Here is a 13,879-nt window from a genome sequence, read left to right as displayed (position 1 = left end):
TTTTCCCTTGCTGCTTTCAATAATTTTTCTTTGTCTTTAATTTTTGCCAATTTGATTACTATGTGTCTTGGTGTATTTCTCCTTGAGTTTATCCTGTATGGGACTCACTGCGCTTCCTGGACTTGGGTGGCTATTTCCTTTCCCATGTTAGGGAAGTTTTTGACTATAATCTCTTCAAATATTTTCTCTGGTCCTTTCTCTCTCTCTTCTCCTTCTGAGACCCATATAATGTGAATGTTTTTGTGTTTAATGTTGTCCCAGAGGTCTCTTAGGCTATCTTCATTTCTTTTCATTCTTTTTTCTTTATTCTGTTCTGCAGCAGTGAATTACACATTCTGTCTTCCAGGTCACTTATCCGTTCTTCTGCCTCAGTTTTTCTATTGATTACTTCTAGTGTAGTTTTCATTTCAGTTATTGTATTGTTCATCTCTGTTTGTTTGTTCTTTAATTCTTCTTGGTCTTTGTTAAACATTTCTTGCATCTTTTTGATCTTTGCCTCCATTGTTTTTCCGAGGTCCTGGATCATCTTCACTTTCATTATTCTGAATTCCTTTTCTGGAAGGTTGCCTACCTGCACTTCATTTAGTTGTTTTTCTGGGGTTTTATCTTGTTCCTTCATCTGATACATAGCCCTCTGCCTTTTCATCTTGTCTATCTTTATGTGAATGTGGTTTTTGTTCCACAGGCTGCAGGATTGTAGTTCTTCTTGCTTCTGCTCTCTGCCCTCTGGTGGATGAGGCTATCTAAGAGGCTTGATGTGAGGGACTTGTCTCTATCTACTTCTTAACCACAACTGGGAAACTGACTTCTTGTAGATATCTCAAGCATATGACTGGTTAATATATTTGCCGTTCTCTTGTTGTCAAAAAGTTGAATCATATAAAATATTTTTGCTGACAAAAAGGGGTCAAATTTTGGGAGTTTCATGTGGGTCAACCTATTATATTTGTTTCTAGTCTCTCCTCTTGTTTTGTGAAAGACATGGTCCTTCCTGACAGTACAAAGGGTATTAGACAGTATTTGTATGTGTAATCAGTATCCTTTTATCTATGAGAATTTAAAAATTATTTTTACCTCGTTTCCAGAAAAGTTTATTATATAAAGAGGGGTTTATGTCAATGATATGGGGAGAGATTGTATTTCTGCAACCTTGTAGTGCTTTGAATATATGAAATATTCTGGGTCGAATATATTTGAAGAACTTTCTATTTCCAAGACACAATATTATACTCAACACTTAACATTAGTGAAACCTTTGTTTTAGCATTTTATGTAATACACAGTTCAATGTACCGCCTATTTATTGTGCACATACCATTTGATTCTATTTGCTTTTTTGACTGAAAGACCATCAAATACAGGGAAACTACTTCTGTAGCAGTTTTTTAAGAGAACTATAAATTTATGTGCAGCAGTGACTACCCAATTAAATACTTACGTTTTGTTTTTATTTTGCGGTACGTGAGCCTCTCACTGTTGTGTCCTCTCCCGTTGTGGAGCACAGGCTCCAGATGCACAAGCTCAGCAGCCATGGCTCATGGGCTTAGTTGCTCTGTGGCATGTGGGATCCTCCCAGACCGGGGCACGAACCCATGTCCCCTGCATCGGCAGGTGGACTCTCAACCACTGCGCCACCAGGGAAGCCCCTAAATACTTACTTTAATAAGCTCTAAGTACATTTTCATAATATTCTCCCTAAGGAATATTTCATTACAAGGTTTGTTTCTTTTATATGTCCATTTTGGCCACAGGTCATTAATTGCTGATAGGGATGATTATATTTTACAATTTTGTGTAACGTTTCATTTCCTAAGAATACTCTTCTTTCTAAAACAATGTGATATCCTTGACAAACTGAAGTATTTCTGTGTATATCATAAAAAATGTATAAATGCTGAAGTGTGCTTTAATGCAGCCTCATGTAATGAAAACTGAAATTAAACTTTAACTTAATAAAGTAGATTGTTTCTTAATTGAATGTCTTTCCCCCTCAATTGGGAGTATTCCAATTTTAATTTTATTTCATTAAAAAAAAGAAAAGAAAAATCTATTTTCTGACAGCTAATAGAAAACAATATTTCCCACCAAATATTTAAATAACTTTCTGATAAAATCAATTAGACTAATTTGAAATTGACCAATTTTAATTTAAAATTTATAATTTATAAATTGACTTCTGTGCCAGACCATGAGACATAAACATAATTTTAGTATGACTGAAAGTTTATTGAGAAGCTCTTAGGATATTTGGATTGAATATGGATGGGGAAAAAAAGGGAAAAATGTAAATGTTTTCTGAATTGATATTGCTTTATATGTTCAAAACACATTAACTTATTGAATTAAAAAAAAGTATCTCAAATTTTTAAAGTAATATTTACTGTTGCTAATGAATTTCAGAGAAGATAAAAGATGAAGGAAATAAAATCAGACACGTGTAACTGATGGTCTGGTTCAGGAATAATCTTTTTCTGGCTTTGCATCAGCAAATTTATGATACTCCATACCTAATCAAAGACATGCTGTGCTTGAGGTGCTTGGTAGGTAGGCTTCTAGACATCCAAGTGGAGATCTAGAATAAGCAGTTGGCTATAGTAAAATAATGCCATAATAATAATAATGACAACAATAACAACCACCACATTTATTTAGTACTCCCCCTCACCTGTGGGTCTTAAAGTTTTATTTGCATTATCTCAACTGTACCTATGTGGTAGGTACTATTATTATCCCCGTTTTACAGATGAAAAGACTGAGACACAGATAAGCAGCTTTCTTCATGGTCACACTGAGCTGAGATTTGAACCAAGTCAGTTGGACTCCACACTTTTACACGATATGCAGCTAATTCCTGTGGGGGGGGGAGATTGCAGTGGAGATATTTTTGAATAGACATTGATTGATTTACTATTGTACCCATGTACCTTCCCTTTTTTCCTGTTGAAATTAGTGGAAATCTCTCTGTGCCCATGGGAAGAAAATTTTTTCCACTTGATCAACTTGGTCATTAGATTCTTTGCTGTGACCTACTCAAGGATTTTGCTTCTGTAGTTATAGCTTATTTCTTTTCACAATCAATTTAGTTTCTTTTATCTGAAAATTCCCATCAAAATAAAAAATCATAGTATCTCCCTCTTAAAAAATTCTAGTCCTCACAATACTCCTCTAGCTCCTACCCCATTTCTCTGCTCTTTTTCACACACATATTCTAGACACACTATTTCTACTATTCTCTTTCCTCCTTCACTTTTCAATCCACTTCAGTTAAACCTTTTGCCCATGATCTGCTGCAATTGCTTTTGTCAAAGTCACCAGTGTCTTCCATCTTGATAAGTCCCGTGGTCAATCCTTGTTTCTCAATTTAGAAATTCTCAGCAGTATTTTCATGTCTACACCGTTTCCTTATATAATCTGATGTAGTCCTGTGATTTTTAATACTGTCTTATATTCATGACTATCAAGTTTATATATCCAGCCCCAATCTCTGAGCTTAAGAATGATATACCTATTTTACCTTTTCAAAAGCTCCACATAGATATATAGTAGGTATTCTAAATTTCATTTTTTCAAAAAGAACTGTCACTTTTGGCTCCATCCCTTACTTCCCATCATCCTGGTCCTGTTTCAGCCTTCTACATCTCAGTAAGTGATGCTGCCTATATATAAAAAGTATACATAGGAGTGGCAATTGTCTTCCTTTTTCTGTACATTTAATACATCAGCAATTCCTGTCAACCCTACTTTCAATATATTTCCCAAGCATCACTACTTTACACCTTTTTCATGATTACTACCTCCATGATTATTAGCCTTCTAAATGATCTGTTTGTCTCTAATCTTACCTATTAATTATTTTGAAATACGTAGCTCTACTGCTTAAAATCTTCTAAGTGTTTTCCATCATGCTAAAAGAAATCCAAATTACCTCCTATAGCCTATGCACTCATAAATTATCTGGCCCCTGCCTATTCTCATACCTCTTCTCATACTGTGCTCTATCCTGTTTCCTCTCATTTTAGTTTTCTCGTTTTAGTTTTCTCATTTTCCACCAAAAATATAAGCTTATTATCAGCTTAGACATTTACATTTGTTCTTATCTCTCGACCTCTGTTTTCATTGGATCCCAAGGCTGGATTAGTTTCATCTTTCAACTTCCAGTTGAAATGGTACTTCCTTCATAGGACCTACATTGACTAAAGTAACCCACCCAGCTTAAGTTACTTTCTGTTTCCTACATCTTCCTGTTTATTTCTTTTTTGGCCCTTAATAATTGTCTTGTGTTTTTATTGACTGATCATTCATTCATTCAATCATCGCTTGTTTTCTTGCAACTAGACTTCCTGCTAACTTTCCTTTTTATTTTCCTGCAATTCTTAGCTCTAAGAATATAGGTGCTTGGTCAGGGACATAGAATATGCTCAATAAACATTTGAAGAAGGAATTAATTATACTTTAGAATTGACAGAGGATTTTAGGTATATAAACTCGTTATCTGATTAACTATTATCAGCAAGGAATACAGTATATTTCCTCCCATCCTAGAGGCCTGACATAAACATGGCTGAAAAGATCACCTATTCCGATTCTGTTCCTCTGCTACCATGATGAAAACCTCTTTTTAGAGAGATTTAATTGGCTTGCACAAATTATAAGAAAGGATTGAGATGTTTTGCCCCTAAACAACCTAATGTCAAATTATTCAATGCCTGCCTTATACCCCTCTTTTGACAGTTTAGTGTTTGACATATTTTAGAAAATAGATAGCATCTACAAATTAACCTCTTTAAGTAAATCTAAATATACTCTATATTAAACTTGACAAGATTAACATCTGAAGAAGTCACCTTCTTGAAGAAATAATAGATAAATGTATGACTTTTTAGAATAGGGTGTTTCTCAGTCTCTATCTCTGAGATTTAAAAAAAGGTAAACAAATTAATCCAGTGATACCAGGATATCTTCCACCAGTTATCAAGATCAGAATGTATCAATATTCAGATTTAACCAATAAGTACTGAATAAATACTATGCATTAGGTATTGTGCTGATTACTTTTGCCTGTGTTTTCTCATTTAATTCGCACAATCATTTGGTAGTTATTTTCATAATTTTTGGTTTGAGAGAAAGCCTTGTACAGCAAGTAAGCTACAAAAGTCCTCTGACTCATAATTAATTGCTCCTTACATTGTATTTTACTGTCTCTACACTGTTAGAAAAATACCTCTGCAATATAATTAGTGGGAAAAATTTGGCATCTTGACAACTGTATTGTAATGTACCACGTTATACAAGTGCTCATCTTCTCAAGCCCCAAACCCTGGATTTTCCTTTATTTCTCCCTTTCCTTCATGCTCATCCCTCATATTTAATTCATCAATGGATCATGACTGTTCTGTCTCTAAGTTGTGTCTTGAATTGGTTCACTTCTTTCCATCTCCACTGCCATTGTGCTGGTCCAAATCTATGTCATCTTTAAACTGTAATAACTGATATTTCTATTCCTGTTCTTGTTGCTTACAAACCATTCTTCGTAGGCTACAACTAAAATTGTCTTTTAAAAACTGAAATCCGGTCATAGCTTTCTATTAAACAAAACATAAATATCAGCCAAAAATAAAACAACAACAACAGCAACAATAACAACTCTGTAATGGCTTATTATCGTATTTATGATCAAAACCAACTCTTACCTTGGCCTACAAGATCACATGCTCAGAGTTACCTGGTCTGACTCTCACCTACTCCATCTTCTACTAGTCACTTCTTCTTTATCTAGGTTCCAGCTACAGGGGCTTTCTTTCTCTTACTCAAACATGCCAAGGTCTTTTATGTCTTCTGGTCTTCGCATTTGTTACACCCTTTTCCTTCAATGATTCACAGTCATTTTTTTCATAGCTGGTTCATTTCCATAATTTTGGTCTTGCAAATATTTTTTAAGAAGAACTTTCGTGATCATTTCATTTTATACAGTGTGCCCCTTCCCCCTTGTACCTACTTAGTTACACTTAACTGTACCACACTGTTATTTTTTTAAAAATTACTGATCACATTTTAGTATTGTCTTTATTTCTTTACTTGTCTATTTTTCGAGTTTTCTCACAGAAGAACATAAGATCTTTGAATCAGGATCTTCTCTGAATTATTTACCATTGTGTTGTCATGCTCCAGGATAGTGCTGAATACCTGTTTCTGGAATGATTAGTGAAGATGAGAAGGATACAAGTAGAATTAAGAAAAATGACAGAATCTTTAATCTTCACTTCATTCTAACTCAATGCATAAGACTGAGTCTTTATTATACAATAGACAATGAAGAGAAAAGAACAAAATGATTCCTAAGGAGTAATTTTGGTACTTACAAGAGAACTATGCCTTAATTGGAAAATAGCAATCATCCACTTAGCGATGCTTGTAGAAACATTTCTAAACACTTTCTTTGTATTAATTCAATAATAATTATTGATCTTCCATATAATAAGGGAGTAAATTCCATTATTATGAAAATGACTCATATTGGTAATCTAGCCAGATATATCTCTCACGGTATATAACTAAACTGACAATCTAATTTCAGATCACTTTAAATCCAATTGTATGGAATTTAAAATATATAATTTTTTTCATGAAGAGATAGTAGCAAAGATAAGCTAAAACCAGAGCTGATGATTTGAAAAGATTATTAAACTACCCTCTGGTAAGAATGATTAAAAAGAAAGAATAATCAAGATTTCAAAAAGTATCTGCACCCTCATGTGCATTGCAACATTACCTACAATAGCCAAGATATGGAAACAACCCAGATGTCCATCAACAGATGAATGGATAAAGAAAATGTGATATACACATACAATGGAATATTATTCAGCCTTAAAAACAGAAGGGAATCCTACATTTGTGACAACATGGATGAACCTGGAGGATATCATGTTAAGTAAGATAAGCCAGTCACAGAAGGAAAAATACTGTATGATTCCACTTACAAAAGGTATCTAAAATAACCAAACTTATAGAAGCAGAGAATAGAATGATGATTTTTAGGGAAAAGGGAAGGGGAGATATGGGAAGTTATTGCTTAATTGATATATGTTTCAGTTATACAAGATGAATAAGTTCTAGAGATATGCTGTATAACATAGTGCCTATAGTTAATAATACAGTATTGTGTGCTTCAAAATTTGTTAAGAGAATACATCTCATGTTAAGTGTCCTTAACACACACACACACAATCACACAAGGAAATTTTTGGAGGTGATGGATATGTTTAGCATCTTGATTGTAGTGATATGCATATGTCCAATCTCATCACAATGTTAAATCTGTGTAATGTTTTTGGATATCAGTTATATCTCAATAGAGCTTAAAAAAAGAAAGAAGGTGCAAAAGGCAGTATTAGTTATAAAAATTGGATACAGATTATATTGCATTATACATGTTCAAAATATCAACAAAAATGTACATGTTAATAAAGTTGAAAAATTGGATGAAATAGATAATTTTCTGAAAAACACTTAAAGTATTAAAATGGCCTCAAGAAGTAAAATTCTTAAGAGACCTATAACTACTAAAGAAATTGAATCAGTGTTTTGTTTTCTGCTCCAGCCTCTCAAATTCCTAAATTTAGAAGAATTTACAAGGTCATTTCACAAAACCTTAAAGAAAAGATAATGTCATTGTAGTATACTACTCTAAAGACTACAGAGCAATAGGTCTTCCAAATCATTCTGAAAAACTATCTCAAAACCACACAAGAAGAGTAAGAGAAAGAAAAATTACAGATCAATATTTATGAACATAGAGGCAAAATTCTAAAAACGAGTAGCAAAATATATAAAGTAATACATAGATAAAATACATCAGAGTCAAGTAGAATTTAATCCCCAAATGCAAGGCTTGTTGAATAGTTGAAAAAATATTTTAATTGCTACAAATGCCCAAACAAATGATAATTAAGACATAAACACTAGAAACATTCAATTTAAGGTCAAGAATAATCAAGGATTCCAGCTATAATGGCTTCTATCTAATGGCTTCACTTACGGGGCTCAATAAGGTAAGATTTAAAAAGAAAAAAGGAAAATTATAGCAAAGGAAAAATAAAACTTCACTGTAGGCTGATGAAATGATTGCTGATGAGAAAAAATTTTAAAACATCAGCATAAAAAGTAGTACAAAGAACAATTTTCTATGCATCAACTCGTTAAAAATAATTTTCACAGTAGCAACTAACCCCATAAGGCATTTAGAAATAGAGGCTATACACCAAGTGTAAGATCTGTATAGGAAAAAAAATGTGTGTGTTTCTATATATATATATGTACATATGTATATAATCACTAAAGGACATAAAGAAATGTAAAATAAGTGAAAACATATCTCATCCTTGTGTATGGGGGATGAAATATTGCAAAAATGCCCCTTTTTCCTATAATAATTTATGTATTCAAAGCAATTTCGTTAAAAATTTCAACAGGATCACTTCTGGTAATTTATAATTGGAAGACTAAAGTGGTTTAAAAGAGCCAAGAAAAAAATTTTAAATAGTTTTTAAAAATCAAAATATAATATAGAAATATGTACAGATTATTAAAGCTTAATGTATTGTCACTAAATGAACTAACTCATGAAATTACTACACAGATTAAGAGACAAAACATAATTTGCACATCATTAGCCACCTTCACATTCTCCTCCTCCATTAGTGATATCTCCCAAAGATAACCACTTTCTAACTTCTAACACCACATTTTAGTTTTGACTGCTTTTTTAAAACTATATTTAAAAGGTATAATAAACAATGTATTATTCTATATTTGGCTTCTTTTCCTCAACATTGTGTCTGTGAAATTCACCCATTTCTTTAGGTATGACAGTATTTCATTTATTTTCAATGCGATAGAGTATATAGTTTCCTCTCATTTGTCTACTTTGTTAGTATGCCACAATTTATCCATTTTACTACTAATGGATGTATGTCTTGTTTCATGTTTGGGGTTATTACAGACAATATTACTAAATGATTTTGTGCTTGTCTTTGGCACACACACACACACACACACATATGCATATCCCACACCCTTCTTTTGTGTACATATCCAAGGATGGGATGGGGTTTTATGGTCATAAGATGTGTGTATGTTCAGCTTCAGTAGATACTGCCAAACACATAGCCAAAGTAGTTACCCAAATTATATTCCCAGTTGCAGCATTTCCATTGTTCACAACCACCTCAACACTTGATATTGTCAATCCCTTTAATGATAGCCATTCTGGAGGGGCTGTAATGGTAGATCATTATGGTTTACTTTGCATTCCCTGATGACTAGTAGAGTTGCTAAATTTTTATTTATTGACTACTTAGATATGCTGTTTTATGGAGTTCCTCTCCAAGTCTTTGTCCATTTTCTATTAGGTTGCCTGTTTTTATATCTTCGTGATTTATATATTTTTTCCTGGACACAAATCTTTCTACGTGTTATAAATATCTTCTTTAATTCCTAGCCTTCTTTTGCATTTTCTTAATGTCTTTTGATGAATATACGTTCTTAATTTTAATAAAGTCTAATTTATCAAATTTTCCTTTATGATTAGTACTTTTATTTTTTTAATTTTATTTATTCATTTATTTATTTATTTATTTTTGACTATGTTGGGTCTTTGTGTGCGAAGGCTTTCTCTAGTTGTGGCGAGCGGGGGCCACTCTTCATCGCAGTGCGTGGGCCTCTCACTGTCTTGGCCTCTCATTGCGGAGCACAAGCTCCAGATGCGCAGGCTGAGTAGTTGTGGCTTACGGGCCTAGTTGCTCCGCGGCATGTGGGATCTTCCCAGACCAGGGCTCGAACCCGTGTCCCCTGCACTGGCAGGCAGATTCTCAACCACTGTGCCACCAGGGAAGCCCCTGATTAGTACGTTTTTTCATGACCAGTTTGGGTAATCTTTGTCTGTCTTATGTGTATTTATTTCCTGTAGCTGTTGTAACAAATTGCCAACAACTTGGTGGCTTAAAAGAACAATTTATTCTCTCATAGTTGTGGAACCAGAAGTCCAAAATTAGTATCACTGGGCTGAAATCAAGGTGTTGGTAGGGCTGTGATCCCTCTGGAGGCATTATGAGAAAATCCCTTTTATGCCTCTTCCAGCTTTTGGTGGCTGCTGACAATCTTTGGTTTGTGGCTGCATGACTGCAGCCTCTGCTTCTTTACATTGCCTTCGCCTCTTCTGTATGGTCACATCTCCCTCTGCCTTCCTTTTAGAAGGATACACGTGATTGTATTTCAGATATCCTGGATAATTTCCCCATCTAAAGATTCTTAATCACACCTGAAAAATTGCTTTTTCCAAATAAGATGATATTTACAGGATTCAGAGATTAGGAGGACATTAACTCAGCCTACTACACCAAGCTAAGGAAGATCTCCTATTATATTTTCCAGATGCTTTGTTCTTCACATTTCCATTTGCAGTCTATCTGGAATTGATGTGTATGTGTGTGAGGGTGGAAGGTGCAGGAAGGATACAGGTTTTTCCACATTAATACTTTTTGAAATATAATATCAGTACCACCTCTGTCATAAGTTAAATGGTCATACATGTATGGTACTGTTTCTGAAATTTCCATGGCTTCCATTGGCTATTTGTTTTCCTTTGCACCAACAGAATTCTGTCTTAATTATTGTAAGTCTAACATAGGCCTTTATATCTGGTATACGTCCTCTATGTTATTCCTCCTCAAGACTGTCTTTTGTCTTTGATATTTTTGGCACAATCAGTTTATCAGTAACCCTCCCTGGAGCTTCCCCCTCCCCCCAAAAATACTTGCTGTGCTTTAGATTGGGATTGTATTGTACTGAATCTGAAAAACAATTTGGAGAGGAATTTTCCATTTTATGATACCAGATCTTCAAATTCTTGAATGTCATTTCTTCCATTTATTTTGCCCTTTGATCTCTTTTAATGTTTCATAGTTTCTGTGAAGAGGACTTAAAAATCTTTTATTAGATTTTACCAGAGCACTTAATGTTTTTTGATATATCATAAAAGGTATGAATTAATTTTATATTTCATTTTCTAATTTTCAGGGTTTTTATATTTAAATACAATTGATTTTTACATGTTAATCTTGTGTCTATGGACCTTGTTAAATAATAGTAAGTTGCAGATATTTTTGATTTTCTACGAACACAAACATGTCATTTGTGAATAATAATATATTTAGTTTTTCCTTGGAACTTTCTTAAACTGTTCCTGTGTATTGTTCTGGATAGGAACTCTAGTATAGCATTAAAAGAAGTTAGACATGTACTGCTGTCATAGGTGGTCTACCTTGTTTCAAATCTGCATGCACCTGAGTCAAATAGGCCCCATGGGTCCTCACCACAAGCTCACAAGCAGGAGCATTATGATCAGCTTCAGAATGTCATCTCCATAAAAAGCACTGACATTATCACTTTTAAGGGCCATGAGCATGTATATTCAAAGCAAAAATACAATGTACCATCAACTGCTTATTAAAGTCCTTGTTCATTCCAGTAAAATTAAATTATGGCTAGTTTCTGACAAAAGGCTTTTAAACCTGACTGGTTTAAAAATATTTCACCTGAAATCTGATTTTATTGCCCACTACTCTGCCTTGCAATTTAACTGCATATTCACGCCCTTTTCCAATTTTTCTATTCATGTATTGTTTTTTTTTTCATTTTGGAATTTAAGCACTAAATTTGCACTATTTTTAAACCTTTACATTATGAAAAATTTTAAACATAGAATACAGAACTGTATAAAAACCCATATGCCCATCAACCAACTTAAATATGACCCATCTTGTATCGTCTATATCTCCCTACACATACGCCCATCAAAACTACTCTCTCCACCCCCTTAGAGTTAATTTAAAGCAAATAAAAGGAATCATATTACTTTATTTACAAATATTTCGTACATATATCTAAAAAGCTACTTTTAATACAAGCACAGTGTTATCATCTCCAAAAATGAGTTGAATTTGCTCTTCTTTTGCTAGCTTCTTGAGATGGGTTTTATCAGACTTCTTTTCTGATATTTACATTTAACACTGAACATTTACCAACAAGAATGGTTTTAGCTGCATCCTTCTAGCTGGGAAATGTCATATTTTCACTATATTCTGTTCAAAATATGATTAATTTCCACTATCTAACCCATTCTTTGACACTTGAGTTATTTAGATGTATATGCTTAATAGCTTAACATATGGGGATTTATTTTGTGGTTATAGTTTTGTTTTTAATTTCTAGCTTATTCCACTGTGGTCAGAGAATATATTCTATAAGTTCGGTCCTTTGAACTTTGTAGAAATGTGCTTCACTGTGTGCAAGTATTTAAATGATAGAGTTAAATCAATATGGGTAAATGTTCTGAAAGGCCTTGAAAAAAATGTTCTGCAGTCGTTAGGTGCAGTGATCTACTAATATCAATTAAAAGTCAATAGTGTTACTACTATACATAAAATAAACAACAAGGACCTACTGTATAGCACAGGAAACTGTAATAACTGAATCACTTTGCTGTACACCTGAAACTAACACAACTTTGTAAATCAACTATACTCCTATAAAAAAATGTCAATAGTGTTAATCATGTTGTTCCAGTCACTTATGTACTACTGATTTTGGTTTTTGCTGGTTTCATCCGTGTTTGAGATATATATGTTAAAATCTTCCATTGTGGTAGATGCTGTGATGTGCCACTCAAATTTTCCTCAGAAATGAGGATTTAGTACCACATCTACTGAGAGGGCTATAGGCAGACAGCTTTTACCTGACAGCACCCTTCAGAGACCTTTCTGGAGTTTCCTACACCCAATAACTGATCCACGCAGGGATATAAAAGCCTGGCTTCCTTATCCCAATTTGGAAAGAATTCAAAGGATCATCTCATCTTCAGAACTCTGCTAAGCGTAGGCTAAAACTTCCACAGAGACAGCATTAGATCTCAACATTTCTTTCTGACCAGTTTTGCCTTTTTCTCTCTCTTCTGTAGCTGCTGATCCCAGGAGTACTCCTCAACAAATCTGCAACATGGTAATCTCCAGCTCCGTATCTGCTTCCAGAGAACCCAACCTGTAGCAGTTGATGGAAGGAATGGCCCAAGAAATTAGCCATGGGGATGGAATTTTGGAGCTGGATCATTTGCCACCCAGCTAACTGTGAGGACTGCCATCCTTGGTGTAGGAGGTATGTGAAGACCAGATACTTCTACAAGGTAGGTGTCCAACTGTTAGACTTCCACAGGTATTAGACTGCAATGATATTCTTGTATAAGGGAATGCTTTTGCTGACAACGTAGATCGGACCTCTGAGAAATATGGAGAAAATTTTAACTATAAGGGCAATGAAATTGGGAAGTAACTGTTCAACTCAGTTGATATTTAGAAAAATTTATTTTTCTAGGAAGCTGGGAGTAATTCATCAATTATAAGCTAAGTTGAGAAAGCAAAGAGGACGCCTTTGTTGCATATGGAGAGCTCTCATCTCTTTCAGTTTGGAGAACAGAGGAAGCTGAGGATGAGGCTCAGGACTTAATTGTAAAAGTAGCCACGATCTAAATATTAACTTCACAGCCAAGATAAGTCTTCTATATCAAGGTTTGGAGCCTAACTGGAAAAGAATAGGAAGCCCCAAATCATGAATCCTTGGATTGCCTCAAACTTTCTGAGCCTTCACAAGTAGAAAATTCAGAGGCATGTCCACTCAGGATCTGCCTGCACTGCCCCTCTGTTCTACTAGGAGAGTAACTAGGGTTAAGTCATAACTCAGCTGGGGACACCTGGGTCTGATAAAAGAGGAAAGGGCCTATGCTCAAAAGAGTGTACAGCAAGACTTAGCCTGTGTGTTCTGGCAGGAG

Source organism: Delphinapterus leucas, chromosome 2 (genome assembly GCF_059928025.1).
Source record: "Delphinapterus leucas isolate spDelLeu-1000000601 "Yukka" chromosome 2, BTC_Dleu_Yukka2, whole genome shotgun sequence".
NCBI lineage: Eukaryota > Metazoa > Chordata > Mammalia > Artiodactyla > Monodontidae > Delphinapterus > Delphinapterus leucas.
Note: the sequence above shows the minus strand (reverse complement) of the source record.